Source organism: Rhinopithecus bieti, unplaced genomic scaffold (assembly GCF_001698545.2).
Source record: "Rhinopithecus bieti isolate Rb0 unplaced genomic scaffold, ASM169854v2 scaffold_17655, whole genome shotgun sequence".
In the NCBI taxonomy this organism is placed as follows: Eukaryota; Metazoa; Chordata; class Mammalia; order Primates; family Cercopithecidae; genus Rhinopithecus; species Rhinopithecus bieti.
Window position 1 is genome coordinate 773,700 of NW_016809081.1, and position 16,923 is coordinate 790,622.

The 16,923-nt window shown below is 38.6% G+C and overlaps 1 protein-coding gene across 5 annotated transcripts in view; it reads right to left on the minus strand.

Moving 5' to 3' along the window:
• CTNNA2 (catenin alpha 2) overlaps positions 1 to 16,923 on the minus strand; it is a 1,170,559-nt gene that overhangs the window by 381,718 nt on the left and 771,918 nt on the right. The window lies entirely within an intron of this gene.

The window sequence follows — 16,923 nt, forward strand, 5'->3', positions numbered from 1 at the left end:
CCTGGTGCTGAACTTTGAGCTGGTTAATGCAGATTACATTTATACCTTATCGAAGGTGTGAGTTAAGCACATATCATGAGATGACATTTGTGCTCTTCCCTTTGTCATGTTTGTCAGCCTTTAGGGCCCTCGGGAATGAAAAATGACTGGACTTTGGAATAAAATAGACCTCAATATGAGTCCCAGTTCTACCGAACACCAGCTGTGTGATGCAGGACAAATGACTCAACCCCTATTAATCTAGAGATAGCTTAAAAATTCTACTTTGAAGGTATTGGGAGATTTAGTATTAATATGTGCAAAATGTTTTGCACATGCTGGACACACAGTGAGTGTTCAGTAAGTGTCATTACTATCGTCAGTATCATCACTGTCATTGTCATTCTCGTCATCATTACTTTTGGTACCAAGCATATCTATTACCAATGGAGTCCATTTTGACTATACACCGTGAATCTCCTTTACAATGTTATTTGCAATGGAATGAAATTCAGTCTATGGACCACACTAGATGAATCATATAAAGCAGTATATATGACAGCAGTTTATAAGTTTTAAAGTTTGATGAAAACGTAAGGTATCATGGGAGGGGGGAAGGTGGTTGTCTTTCTGATGTACCCAAAATAACCAAAAGATGCTTAAGTCATTTCTATCATTATCTCTATTTCCATGCCTTCCCTGTCCTCTCCTTTTCTTTCTACTCAGTAAAATTTTCATGATGACACAATATCTATTTCAAATTGTAAAGACACCTATGAGGCTTTTCTTGACGCCCTCAGCTCACCGTGGTCCTCCCTCTTACCATCAGATGGTGTTAAGGACAGTCATTGTCCTTAGCAATCAACTGTGGACTGTTCAGGACATCTCTTTTCATTGCTCATATCATTAATTTACTTATGTACCATGTCTATATATTTTGTGTCCCATTATATACTATTTATGGTCAGGGGACAACTATTTTGTGTCAGTTCAATTCAGTTAGTTTCTAAGCACTGAAGATGAAGCACAAAGAGGAAAACATAGCCCTCCTCTCAAAGGGTTTACATACCAATACAAAGGGTACAACATCCACATATATAATGACAACCAAAGGTGGAATAGGATGACTACTATGACACAGGTGTAGCAAAGTCTTCCAATGATACAGCTAAGGAAAGGGTTTCCTCAATTCAGGGAATGTGTGAGAAGTTTCATAGGGCTTGATGAAGAAGGTGGACTATACACTGCATCTAGTTAGGTGGGTGGGATTTGACATGAAGAATGGAAGGAAAGGGTCTCCCAAGAGCACAATCCACATTGTGCAAGAGCACGGAGGCAGGCAAGTGAAAGGGAAGCACTGGCTAAGTGCACCAGCAAAATGCTCAACAGCATGTGATGATTTGATATAAGTAGCTACTTCATCACCAGGACAATCCAGAATCTAATTTTATTCCATTTCAATATGGAATGTATCCTATCTATAACAGGATGAGTTAGTGAGAAAACAACTCACCACTCTTATATCCTTCCCCTACACTCATCATACAAAGAACAGAGTCCAGACTAGTGTTTCCTAAGGCCCTCTGAGGAGAATATCATCTCACAGAGGGGGGAAAAAAACAGAAGAAAGTACTTGAAGGAGGTTGCTGGACATGCAGACTACACAGGGGAATGGGTATGGAGGGCTCCTTAGGAGGCTGGGTCATGGCCACCAGTGGGTTTATCCCCAGAAGAGACTTCAATAACCAAACATAGCATAAAGCAGCAATTCTGCCTGCATTCAAGGGACCTTGTGGACATAGACAATGAGAGGTAAGTGGAAATCAGGTGGCCTGAAGATCAGAGCACCATTCCTAAGAGTTCTGAAACAATATTGGGCCCTCTGGACCACTGCACTGCACAATCAAGACATGGGTTGCATGTAAGAAATCTTTTTTTTTTTTTTTTTTTTTTTTTTTTTTTTTTTTTTTTTTTTTTTTTGAGACGGAGTCCTCGCTCTGTCGCCCACGGCTGGAGTGCATGCCGGATCTCAGCTTCACTGCCTAGCTCATCCTCCCCAAGGTTATACGCCATTCTCTCTGGACCTCAACCTCTAATAGCTGGGACTAACAGAGCGCCCGCCCACCTCGCCTGGCATAGTTTTTATGTGTTTTTATGCTAGAGACGGGTTTTCACCGGGTTAGCCGGGATGGTCTCCGATCTCCTGACCTTGTGAATCCGCCCGTCTAGAGCAAAGTGCTGGGATTACAGCTTGACCACCGCGGGCCAGAAAATCTTTATGGAAATTGACAGTCAATTTCCCTGGTGAGAGGGAGCATCAAGTGGATTAGATGCAATTTTGAAAAGAAAGTAAAAAGGCAAGTGAAATGTTTTTACCTTTGTTGTATAGGGAATTTTATACCCATGACAGTGACTATTATCACACAAGCCATGCCTGTCTAACAACATGTGAATAGCAGTGGCTGAAATGTTGCTGGTATTCTGTATCAATTCATATTTGAAGGCTCATCTGTCAGAAGACCATTTAATTCTACATCAGACTTGATTGTCTGATGAACATCTCTGAAGGGACATTCATTTGCATTCCCACTGGGAGACCTGGCTTCTCTGAGTTTTATCTGTTTATCCAGTGGGCTCACTGGGACAAAATAAAGGAACATTTTGGGAATAATGACTTGGTCCCCAGACTATGACCCTTGTACAAAGACCAGAAGCAAGATGACCATTCACCTCTCCATGGATCCCCTGGAAGAAAAGATAAATCACTCTGAGGTAAGAATGTCAAGACATCCAGGCTTGATCTTAAAGTGTTAGTTGACTGTCACCAGAGATGGACACATTTGAGTATGACACTGACTTTTATTAAGACATTAAAATAATCTAGTGAGAATGTGGGTAGTCCCGCTTAATGTATAATGCTTCTTGCTGCCACTGCTGCTGAAGAAAGAGGGAAGAATCTCTTCCTTCTAGAATGAATGAGAATGAAAATTCAATAAGAGAGATACCAGTGTGGTAGATGCTACTGGCAGTCTACTCAATTGCCATTCCCCACCATCTTCATCCATAATGGCAATCTGCTGCCATGATAAAGGCTAAAAACATCATGGTCTGGTTTTGCCAGCTTCCATGAAGTCAGGTCATGGCTGACCAGCTGGACAGACATCTACTTGGAAACTTCTGAGTAATATTTCACTTCCAGAAAAAAAAGAAAGTGATGTCTACAAGAAAGATATCCTCCCTTTTGGCCTACAGACAACCTTCCTGATTCTTGCCATGAACAAACACTAGGACTAAGTGAGATAGCAGAGCAGAAAATGGAAAGAGACTCTACTGTGCCCCACAGTCTAGCTTGGGGGATCCACCTCTAGACCTATTGCTATGTGGAGTAATAAACAACTATTATCCAACCATTGGAAAGTGAGTTATATATCTATGCGAGCATAATCATCTTAACCAATATGACAAAATTCTAGATGGAGTGGGATAGAGACAGGGATGTGTGGAAAGCTAAAATGATGAGGCAAATGAATATCCCAAGAGAAAAGGAAAATGTCATTTCCCTGGGGACAGGTTTGAATCCTGCCCTGCCTCTACTAGGAATTTGAGGAATCCTCAGAGATGATAAAAAAAAAAAAAGTGACTGAATGTCAGAGATCATAGGAGGGATGGCGTTGATGGGTTCATAGTAGAGGAAAAACCCAACAATGAAGAGAAAACTGCATTGAACCACATTCAATGCTCTTCATTAAGAGAATGAAAGAGGAAACTGATTTGAACCACTGTGTATCAGGATGGATAGAGAAAAGGCCACCACTTCTGTCCTTTTTGGGCTCAGTCAAGGGAAGGAAAGATTGGAAGAATTGCTCTGGATAGGGCTCAGAGCTGAAAACTACAACCAAAATCTTGACAGTTGTTAAACTTACTCCTTTACTGACTACTTGAAAATTGACTGGCCTGGGAAAGTTGGCACTACTTCTGCCTTTGGAGTAGAGTGTTAGCTGGTGGTATTTTACTATCCAGAGTTAGGGTCCCTTATCCTCCAAAAAGTTAGCTAGTAATTCCATTCAATTGTTAATTCACTATCCTCATATTTTTAAAAATCAAATCTTTTATTAAGAAATTAAAATAATCCAGTAAGAACTTGGGTAGTCCCACTAAATGTATAATGCTTCTTGCTGCCACTGCTGCTGAAGAAAGAAGGCAGAATCTCTTCCAATTTGATTGCCATGAATGGAATCATTCTACTCACATTAATTGTTCATGATCAGGGAAATTGAGATAATACAAGTCAAATACTTGGCATGATGTGTGGAATTAACCATTCAATAATTATTAGTGGTCAGTTCCCTTTTCTTTCCCTCCTCCTTCTCCCTCTCCTCCCATCCCCTTTCTTTCTTATCTCTTCCTTTCCTTACCCTTCTTTTATCCTCCCATCTTCTATTCTTCCTCTCCCTGTATGTTCAGCATATGCAGTGGCTGGAGAACTGTCCTTCTCCCTGCATGACTAGCTGCCTGCCCTTCCAGCTCTAGGAGAGCACAAGGGCACTCTTTCCAGATTCCCTCAGCTGCATTAGGGTGAAGCAGAGGCATATCCAACCTATTATCATCTATTGTAACTTATGAGACATCTTCCCATTGAAATAATGTCAGAAAAATGGGTAAGTCCCTAGCCTATCAAACAATACTTACTGAAAACTTAAACACGTGCAGGTTCTATCTCTGAGGCTGCATTTATTAATACAAGGTTACTCCCTTTGTATGTAGGTCTCACACACCAACACTATCTCGTTACTTGTCCTTTGATTATTTTTTAAATTTATATTTTAAATTGATGTGTAATAATTATACAGAAAGATATTTCAATACATATATAGAATTTGTAATTATCAAATCAGTGTAATTAGCATATCCATCACCTCAAGCCAGCATTTCCTTTATATTATCAAATATCCAAGTAGTGTTCAAACATATCTGATATTCTCTCCCCTCCCTGCACCCTGACTTTTAGTTTGTTTGAGTCAAAATCCAAACAGGGTTCATACTATCATTGGTTGATAATGTCTTTTAAGTGTCTTTCAATTACCACTCATCTCTTTTTCTCCCCTCTTGCAATTTATTTGATGATTAAACCTAGTTATTTGTCCTAAAGAATTACCTATATCCTAAATTTTGTTGATTTACATGACTTTTAAATGTCACCCCAATCTCCAAAATTCTGCCTTCTTTAATTTAATTCTTATAAAATTGCTTCCCTTTTAAAGAAAAATTGCAACTTGTCATTCCTTTGCTTATTACTTTGAGGATCCACTAGCCCATATTTTGCCTGATTTTGACCAATATCTTCTCATTTTAATATCCATTATTTACCTATTACTTCTTTCTGAAAAAAAACTTGAACCATCTGGAGTGCCCTTTAAATCAGGTTTTAAAATGCGTACTGGTCTACTCATCTAGAGAAGCTTGCTCAGCTCTAAGACTGCAAGACACAACTAGTAAGCAATAGGTGTTGTTGTGATTAACAATTGTGCCACATGACTACATTTTAAAAGTACATTTCTATTATTGATTAAACACATGCATATTTACTATGAGATTATATATCTGAGATTTGCTTTAAAATAGTAGGAGGCAGGGAGCAGTGGTTTAGATGTAATAAGATTGCCCATGGTTGATATTGTTGCAGCTGGGTAATACCTATAGGAGGGCTCATTGTATTATTCTATCTACTTCTGTTTAAATTTGAAAATTTACACAATGAGAAGTAAATGTGAGTTGTACTATGTTACCAAAACTAAGTAATGAGACATTTCATTTGAGAGGCCTACATTGTCATATTTTTTGCCAAGGGCCATCAAAAAATCATGTCTAAGGGACAATGTACTTGCTTTTCTCATTCTACAAATCTGATTTGCCCAAGAAAAGTAAGTTTTAAACTTAAAAAATAGCAATAAATAACATTTAAATAATAGGGAAATGATTTGAAGTTAATGACAATATAACTTATGTAGAAGTGGTTCATAGGTTTTGGGATTGGTCTAAGCTGCCTTTCCTAAGACTCTAGTGTGGCAGAACCCATTGGCATTCCCCTGTGACTTATCACTAGCTGATAGAAGACTCCCAGAAGAAAAGTGACAGCAAGATCCACTGGATCATTTCATAAGAAACAATTGCTAGCATCATTATGAAGGATGCACTTACATGCTTTTCCTACTACAATGCCGGATGAACATGCAGTTCTATTATTCCAAGGTGAAAATTAAAAAAAAAAAAAAAAAAAAACTTTCCAAAAACCTATTATCTTTCGATTTTAACATTACTTCTCTTTATTCCATTCAAATGTTGCAAAGATAAGAGAATTTACTGCATTATATTACACTAACCATATATACTCGAAAATATTTTTTAAAAATACATAGCCTTTATCAATAATAATTTTGTATTCCTTTATTAGTATTATATTTAAGTAATTTCATTAATAGTAATTTTTAAACTATAATCAGATATACAACTGCAAAATTCATAATGTGGGTTTGCTTCAATATATCTTTTCTGAAGTTGCATGAATTTAACACCACATATGCAAGTTCTCAGTCAGTCCAGTTGAAGATAATGAAGGGAAAAAAAGGAAGAACCAGGGGCTCCAAATAGAGGGGGAATAAAGATAAATGCACAGCAAAGGGAGGTGCTTTTGTATGAAGACTTGGAGGACATAAGGAGAAATTGCCCTTTGACTATACCCATAGACACTAATGGACACTCTTTAGAAAATAACTTCTTAAAAGCATTTAATGACCTATTTCAGTGATTAAATCCCTTATTCTCAAGTTCTCCCCCTTTAAAGCTAACTTGTGCATCCCAGATTAAACCCTCAGAAGCTGACGTTTTTATGAGTTCTAAAGACTTCACCTCCAGAAGTGAGTCACTTCTGCATGCCACAGGCTGAACAGACTTAGTCTTTAAATTTCCAGTGAGCTCATAACCCTGGCCTGAGCCTTGACAATGCACCATCCTAACAACACAGATCCTAAGCAAGTATCCAGGGACATTTCTGAATATAATTTGTGTCTAATTAATCTCTGGTCACCCCGGGGATCTCAATCCCTTTGGATCAACGAAACCAAGAGGCAGCATTTTAGCTAATAGCCAATAGCATTTTATGGCTCTCTTGAGAAGGCAGAGAGAAATGATGGCGTTTCCCTGCAGCATTTCAAAATAAACCAAGGGGAAAATCAACTCACCAAAGGAAATAATATTTTGTGTTCACTAAACGCCTTTCAGAAATACAGTAGTCTCTCCCTTATTGGCAGGAGTATATTCTAATACCCCCAGTGGATGTCCAAAACAATGGATAGTGTCAAACCCTATATGCACCATGTTTTTTTTTCCTATACAGTAACAGGCAGGGAGCATATACTATGTGGATATGCTGGGCAAAAGGGTAATTTATGTCTCAGACAGGACTGAGCAGGACAGTGCAAGATTTCATCATGTTCCTCAGAATAGCATACAATTTAAAACTTATGAGTTGTTTATTTCTGGAATTTTCCATGTAACATTTTTGGACCACCCTTTACTGTGGGTAATAGAAACTGCAGAAAGCAAAACCTTGAATAAGGGTGGATGATTATCTGAGAGTCTTTTGCAAATCCATTTCAGGAGGTAAAAGATAGAAGGTGAGTAAGATCAGCACAAAATTATGCAAAGTCCAAGGTCAGCCATCCCTCCCATAAGTTGAGTGCCACTGGGCTGAAATATTGATTGAAATGTACCATTCTCTAAACAGCTTAAATCAAGGATAGGTGCCTATGTTTTTGTTGCATTACCTACCTAAGACTCCAGAACTTAAGTTGATATGTATAGACCCACTTATGGGTTGACGTCCCCAGGGAAGTGGGTCAACAGTGAGCAGAAAGCAGCAGTTGGCAAAGCTTGAAACTGGAGGCAAAAACCTGGCTGCATCCCCAGTGCTGTCTCTAACACAGGTGGGTACCTCTGAGCAATGAAAATCTTCTGGTATTTCTCAAATCCTGGAGTATGTGCTGGTGCTGATAATAATAATTCATTATTTGTTTTGTACTTTACAAAGTGCTGCAACCAGCACACAAGATCCTATTTGATCAGCTCAGTAAAGGGGTAAAGGCACAAAAGGAAAACAAATATTACTTGAAGTCATACAAGAACAGAGGCCCTGACCTTAGCATGTATTGAACTTTATGTCATTTACTTCTTACAACAGCACTGTTAGATGAGTGTTGTTGAACTGAAGAGAAAACCGAGACTCACAGAGGGTAAGTAAATGCATAACATCCCATAGCTAATGCTGTTCTTCCTACTCCAAATTTAACCAATATGACAATATTGGTTTTAGAAGAGGTATAATTTTAGAAGAGGTATAAATAGAAAAAAAAAGCCCAATTCCTACTTTAGGGTGAGACAATCGCCTATTTTTATCAGGGAAATCTCCCAGGAGTCCAGGCCATGACACAGAAATCTCCATGCATTGACCATTGTCTCTCACTTGGGCAAGGAATATTTCAAGGCTCTCTATGTAATACAATGCTGGGACCATGAAAAGTCCTCTGCCCACAGAAATTGACTCTATTGATGCAATCTTTCTTGTGGTCAGTATTTCATTCTGCCCATTGATGGGTACCATCAAAGCAATAAGTTGAGAGCTGAAGAGACAGGACAGAGAATGAGTAAGCTTTAAAAGGGAAAAAAATAAATAGCATAGTATTGTATAATTGTACAATATCACAGTTGGAAGATGCCTTTGAAATCAACAAAACTAATGCCCTTGCTAAACAGATGTAAAAGAAAAATGTTTTTTCTATGATCACTCAGAAAATCGTAGTGGCAGCACTAGACACTGTGTCGAGGCCAGTACCGATCCTGGAGAAAACACTCAACATGTCTTTGCACTATGAGGGAACAAATGAAAGAAATATAACTCTCTAGAACTAATCTAGTGGCCCTTCTCTCTATTATATCACCAGGGCCTAGAGTTCTGGAAAGGTGGACTGGCCAGAGCTGCAGGCCTTCCTACAGTTCTCTTGCCCAGATGGCATGAGGCTGTCAAGGCCTCTTGCCTCAGGAATGTGTCTCCAGGCTGGCCCTCCTAGTTTCTCTTCATTATTCCATCTTCTTCATCTCTTCACTTCTCTCTCTCTCTCTCTCTGTTACACAGACACACACACACACACACACACACACACACACACACACACACACACGTGAAAGTCATTAATGTACCAGGGGACAAAACCAAATTCAGTCTCCAATATAACAATCCATTCTCCACTGACAATTTTTTTTAAGAGACACTCTCACTTTGTTGCCCAGGCTAGAGTGCAGTGGCTCACTGCAGCCTTAACCCCCTGGGTTCAAGCGATCCTTCTGCCTCAGCTTTCCAAGTAGCTAGAACCACAGGTGTGCCCAGCTAATATATATATATTTTAATTTTTAGAAGAGATAGGGTCTCACTATATTACTCAGGCTAGTCATGAACACTAGCACCTTTAAAATAGTATTTTGGAAAGAGAATTTTAGTCCAAGGCAGACTGCCAGATGAGCCACGCCATTCTTCCCCTCTCCTTGTGTCCATGACCTTTGCTGGTGGGGCAGCAACTCTAGACTTTCTTTCACCAATAGGATGGTAGTAAAAATGACACAAATGGGTACTTGGAAAACACTTGTGCAGCAGGACATGCCCTCTGGATGCTACTGGGAACCCTAGACCAGACTGACTGGATGGATGACAAAAACACCTGTTTGGAATCACAGATGCAGCCAATCAACCACCAGAGCATGAGTGAGAACTTCAACCACCAGTAGGTGGCAAACACATGAAAGAGCCCACCGAAGATCAGCAGAACTCTCCAGCTGAGCCTAGCTCAAGTTGCCAGCACACAGAATCATGAGTTATTTTAATTTTAAGATATTAAAGTTTGGGAGCATTTTTTTTTTGGTTATTTTATTATTTTTTATAGCTAAAGCTAACAGACACAGTCCCTTAATAATACATCATATACATTAAATATTTACTATATTTGGGGTGCTGTCTTAAGCGCTTTGCCTACATTGTTTCATATAATTTTTACCATACTGTATGAGGGAAATATTAATATCCCCACTTCATAGAGGAGGAAACTGAGGTTCAAAGTGGTTAATTAATGTATGCACCTGGACAATGGCAGGTGTCAAACCCCAATCTCTCTGATGTCACAAAACACACTTTTAACCACCACCCAATCCAGAAAGACAAATCAATGAATAGGGAACTCAGAACCACATGGACTCAAGGATGGGGGCAAGAATTAGGTTGGCTTAACCCGGGGGAAGTAGACACTCAGAGGCCTTGAAATACACTGTCTCTCTTCTAGTAACTGTTTCATGAAGGGCAGAACAGGGCTCTAAGGAGAAATTACCAGAAGGTTGACTTGGTTGATGACAAAGAAGAACTGTCTAGCAGAAGGAGTGATGAAGAATAGAACAGGTCTACTCAAGGGAAAAATAATTCCCTATAACCAAATATTCAAGCAAGGAAATATAAACCTCCACGAATACCATAAACATTTCTGTCTCACATTTTCCCATTTTGTTCCTCTAACCAAGAAGGTCCCTATTTTCTCCTTTTAAGATCCAGTTTCTACACATGCTTCAAGGTTGAAGTCCTTTTTTTTTTTTTTTTTTTACCAGAAATCCTTCCCCACTTAGCTCTTTTTCCCTGAACTTGTACTGACAATGTTCACTCCCTGTACCTCTCAATTCATGGTGGGATTCATAGGTAGCTTCAGGATGGTGGCCAGTCATAGAAACAGCAATAATGCAATCAGACAATTAAAACTTTGGGCCAGCCCTACCTTCAGGAAGGGAAGAGGGACTAGAGATTAGGACTTAATCAACCCTGCCTATGTAATGAGACCTCAGTAAAAACTCGGAACTCAAGGCTCTGTGGAGCTTCCTGACTGACAAACACATTGATCTGCTGAAAGAGTGATGTGGCCAGATTCCACAGTGAGAAGACAGAGAAGCTTTGCACCCCCACCCCTCCCTGACCTTGTCCTACACAGTTTCCCCATTTGGTTGTTCCTGGGGTATACCTTTTATAAGGAATCTATAATCTTAAATTTAGCTTTTTCTGTGAAATCTGTGAATTGTTCTAGTAAGTTTTGGAACCAAAGAAGTTGTCAGAACCTCCAAATTTTTCTTCAGTTTCTCAGAAGCTTGGGTGGCCTTAAGACCTACAACTGTCCCCTCTAGAGAGGTGTCTAAAGTAGCAACAGTCTTGTAAAGGACTTTGTCTTCAACCTGTGGAGTCTGGGCTTTGCGATGTGGTTTGGATATCTGTCCCCTCCAAATCTCATGTTGAAATTTGATCCCCAATTTTGGAGGTTGGGCCTAGTGGGGGGGTGTTTAGGTCATGGGGGTGGATCCCTTGTGAATGGGTTGGTGCCATTCTCATGGGATTGAGTGAGTTCTCATTCTTAGTTCTTGTGAGATCTGGTCGTTAAAAAGAGCCTGGCATGTCCCTCCTCCTCCTCCTCTTTCTCTCATTTCCTTCACCTTGCCATGGGATGCCTTCTCTCCTTCATCTTCTGCTATTAGTGAAAGTACCTTGAAGCCTTCATCAGAAGCAGGTGCTGGCACCATGCTTCTTACAGTCTGCAGATCATGAGACAGATAAACCTCTTTTCTTTATATATTCCCCAGCCTCAGGTATTTCCTTTATAGCAACATAAACAGACAAAGACACTCTAGGTAGTGTCAGAACTGGGTTACAGTCCCTCCTGTTGAGGTAGAGATGAAGCAGCTTGGAATTTGTATTCAGCTGGGCAGAAATGCAAGTGGCTTGAGAACAAACACCCAAAACTTATGTCTGGCATCTGAAGTGGGGACAGTCTTGTGAAGGACTTTGCTTTCATTCTGTGGGGTGTGTGCTAACTTCAGGTAGTTTGTTTCAGAACTACTCAATAGTTCTGAATTGTGGAATGCCTAGTTCATATGGAATTATTGATATCAGAACCTAAAACCAAATAATCAAGCATTTATTGAATATCAGACTATCTCTTCCTGTATCGGAAAAATAATTCCAACAAGTTTTATTAAATATATATGCACTTACAGTAGCTTTCTTTAAATTTCCAACATTAATTGCCTAAATTATTTTCCTTCATTATAAAGTTGGTATTTAGCATCCCAAAGGATGTCATTGATGGGAATAAAAAAAATCTCCTAATGAAATTCACAACAAGGAAATATTATGACATATAACTTAAAGTATCAGTTATTAATTTTAAAAAGGAGAGAAAATAATATGTCATTAAGTAAATTCTGATATTTTTACAACATGCCATAATATATACCATGCATTTTCTTTAAGCAATTAGTTTTGCTTGCGTGCTAAACTACAATTTAGATTTTTTTTCCCTTTGGAAGCTTACACATATTTATTCTCTCTCTCTCTCTTTCTCTCTCTCTGTGAAAAATTCTTGTTAAGAGTGACAGAATAATATTCTCTGTAATTTCCTGAGATACTGTTACTGGAGTAAATGAAGTGTCAGGTTCCATACTAATTCATCACTTATTAATTAACAATATCAACAACTCCTTTTTCATTACTGATAACACATTTTACTGACTACCAGAAGGATTCTTTATTACAAAACTTATCTCAAAGGCTCTTTCCTGTTATCTACTGCAATAATAAAAAAATCATCATTCAATCATCATTGTAATGACTAATCATTTTTCCTCTCATTAAAATTAAATCATAAAAGCCTTTTAATTAAATCAAATGGTAATTGAATGACTTTAATCATGCAAAGAATTAAAATGAAGAATGCTTTTTCTCGAAGCCTGACAACATGTAATGACATGGTTTGACCAATGTGGGAGATCCTGAGAGTAAGCAGGTTGATGATTGTCTTGCCTTTTGGTATGATCAACAAAAGAGCTACTGTTAGACATTTTGCTCTCTCTAGTTTTGGAACAGGGTTCAACTAACACATCTTCATGTGACCAAGAGGTCATGGGGGGTTTGACTTAAGGGAGGTTATTATGAAGAACAAAGAAAAACAACCAGTATCACCAGAGAACTATATGTAAGGGAGCAATAATAAATTTCTCTGAACTTTCCAAACTAAATTATCTAACGTGACTTAATAATCATCGAAGTATTGCCTACCTTCTATATGCTATAATTGATGGTAGAGATACACAAATGCTCTCTCTATCTTCTGAAAATGACAAATATGTCAACAAATCATTAGAGTATGATAAGGTCAGTTGCAACAAAGGTATGTGCAAGGCATCATGAAATCCTAGAAGAGGGACCAGTAAATGCCTTCAAGAGAAATGAAGAAAATTCTCCAAAGAGCTGACATATGAGTTGAGTTTTGAGAGCTGGGAACTTCTCTAGGCAATGGAGGTGATTCTAGAGAGTAGGAAAAGACAAGAACAATATGAAAATGTCCAGAAGCTCAGTGTAGCTAGCCTGTAGAAAGGACTGAAGGAAAACAAGGATGGGAAAACAGGGGGAGGTAGAGTTTATCCCCAGTAGGAAAAAATGCTAATTGAAAAGCTAGACAATAATATGGATTGATTAGTTCCTTAGGAAGATATTTCTGGAAGCAATGTTATAAGGGTCTTCAAATTGAGACTAGAAGAATAGAAGCAGAAAAGAGTGACAGAAAGATCAGTTGTCATAATACACTGTGTATATGTTCCTCACAGCCCAGAGCAAATTATCTTAATGTCTTCCCAGATTCTGGGAAAAATGAGGGAGCTCCAGAATGAAGACTATTGCTATGCAGAGTATTACTTTCATAGTGAGATGATAAACGGATACTTCTAGAGTCTGATTTTGCAAAAGGACAGTCTCTGGCTGAATTATAAAGCATCCCCAATACTTCTTCAGACAACCAAAGGCCTCATAATGACCTGCCTATCCAACTGTCCCCTATTGTCTTGGCCATTTTCATCTCCTGCTACCACACTCTGAATATTCTGCAAAATGTGACCCTGCCATTACAGCTACCCTGTCCTATATCCATTCTTTTAAGACTCTGCTATTTCCAAATAAGTGTCTAACTCCAAAAGCAATTTGTTTAAAAAATATTATTGATTTATTCATTCAACAAATATTTATGGAGCACTTTCCATGTGCCAGACACTAAGCATTGGGATACAGTAATAACTAGAATAAGCAAGAGCCACAACACATCTTGCATCTCCACAGAGTTTTCATTCTAGTGGGAGAGAAATGCAATGACAAGATAAACGGGGAAAAGGTAGAGTGTTGACAAAGACACATGCCATGCAGAAAAAAAGGCAGCATAAGAAAGAGGGAGTAGAGGAGGACTGTGACTGCAATTGCTGAGATTGAGACATCTGAATGGAACTTTGAAGGAACCAAAGAAGCAAAGCATACAGATACCTGCTGCAAGCAGAGGAGACTATTGCAAAACTCCTGAGGTAGGAGTGTGTCTGTGATACAGTGAGAGATTTGCAAGGGGGTCAGTGTGGCAGGAGAAGGGTGATGGGGAGGCATCACAGGAAATAAGCGCAGAGAAGCAGAATGGAGGGGAGTGGAGCTGGCCTTACAGGTCACTTTTAGGGCTTGACCTAAGTGAAATGGCAGTCATTTAAAGGCTTTAAGTGACATCTCAGATTTAGATTTCAACATGATCAATTGGGATGCTGTGTGGGGAGTAAACTGAAAGGGCAATTGTGAAAAATGGAGAGAGACTGAGGCCACTACCATACTTCAGGTGGGAAATGATGGTGTCCTGGACCAGCTTGTTGGCAAAGGATGTGGTAGGAAATGGACAGATTCAGCTTATACTTTGAAGGTAGAGCTGACAACATTTATTGCTGAACTGGATTTGGAATGTGAGAAAAATTGATTCCATGATTTTTGGCTTGAGTAACCAAAAGGGTGAAGTTGTCAGGTTACAACCTTCTTCTCCCCTCTCCACCCATTCCAAGATTTATGGTTAAAAGTTTTTAAAACAATGAAATAAAATAAAACAGTGACTGCATTTTGATCCTACGGCTTTCCTCCTTCCTTCTCTCCTTCTGCCAGGCGTGTGAGTACAGGGAACAAATGCCACCTATATGTTCTAAATTTAGAACAACAGAAAGGCTTTCCCAACAGAAGAATCTCTACAAACCACCTTTCATGCACGCCCAAAGTTCTACCAACAGAGATGATTCATTTGGGGGATCAAAGAAGAGTTTGGTCTTTCAGATTTTCCAATTAAAATTATGTCTTCAGAAAGATAAACTTTGACCCTATTTTTTCAAGCAAATATCTTGGCAAAATAGTTGTCTCGTAGCTTGGGTTGCTAGATTTAATAAATACAAACACAGAATGACAAGTTTCAGATAAAAGATAAATTATTTTTAGCATAAGTAGGTCTCAAATATTGCATGGGACATACTTATACTAAAATATAATAGTTGTTCATCTGAAATTAAATTTAACTTGGCGTCCTGTAGTTTTTCTAACAGCTCTATTTGTAGGTTAAAATATATGGAGTTGTTCTCAGCTATGCCAGGGATGAAGAAAGGGCAGAAAAAAGTAGGGGAGAAGAGAGAGAACATAGTTTTCCCCATTTCCCTCTTTTCCCTGGGTCTGACTGCTAATCTGAGGGTTCTTTAGAGCCAATGGTTATAAAACTGAAATGTGCAAACACCACTGATGGTCCTTAGAGGAAATAAACATAGAAAGATTTAAATAAAACTTTCAGCCTTTGGAAATCACATTTTGAAAATGTAGCCAACTCTGTAATTAAGTTCCAAATTATTTGGTATAGTCAGTTTGGCTAACAGATGGAATGGTATTTTTGTTCCTGCTTCATCCCCGGAGTGAGTTTCCAGAAATCCTGAGTGGGGCATTTCTAGATTGTTGCCTGAGTGGCAGTTACAAGTGTCTAATAATTTACTAGAATCAATGGATTTCTTTAAACGAATTTAGTGAACCGTTATTTATATAGATATGAATAATACATTTATAAGGGGAAAAGAAGCAGTTGAAAAATACTTTCTAAAATGATGTATTGCAGTAATCATAAGCAATTATACAGCCACATACGACTTGCGGATAGGATTTAAGAAGCTCTTTTTCAAAAAGTGTTTCCTCCTATGGTCCACTGTGATTCATATTCTAGTGGAATCCAACCTAACAGGGGTGGCCTTCCACCTACAAGACAGAGAGCACTCACTAAAAGACTCTCTTTGCTATTGTGAATAGTGCCTCAATAAACATATGTGTGCATGTGTCTTTATAGCAGCATGATTTACAATCCTTTGGGTATATACTCAGTAATGGGATGGCTGGGTCAAATGGTATTTCTAGTTCTAGATCCTTGAGGAATCACCACACTGTCTTCCACAATGGTTGAACTAGTTTACAGTCCCACCAACAGTATAAAAGTGTTCCTATTTCTCCACGTCCTCTCCAAAATACTTGGAACCAACCCAAATGTCCATCAATGACAGACTGGATTATAATAAAAAATAAAAAATAATGAATAAATAAATAAATAAATAAAGATTTTCTTATGGATCAGTCTGATATGAAACATTGGCCAGATGAAATCCTCTAAGATTTTAAATTATCTTGTTTCAATACGATCCTCATATGGAATTTTCTCCCAGATATAGTTTTAGTGTTTACCATATATGCCTGTGTTATTTATCACTAGAGGCAACCCTCCGAAGTATTTCTTGTATCCACTTTCATGAAAAAGTACAGTAAGACTGAGGATAAAGAAGCTTGGTCAATGTGGTATAATTTGTGAATGGAAGATCCTTCTTCTTACCCACCATATTATGTTAATGGAGCTAGCCAGCTGGGGACATTTCCCACTCTCATTGTAAACATACACATACATATCCCAACCTAACATCACTATCACCACCACTACATATGTTAGAAAT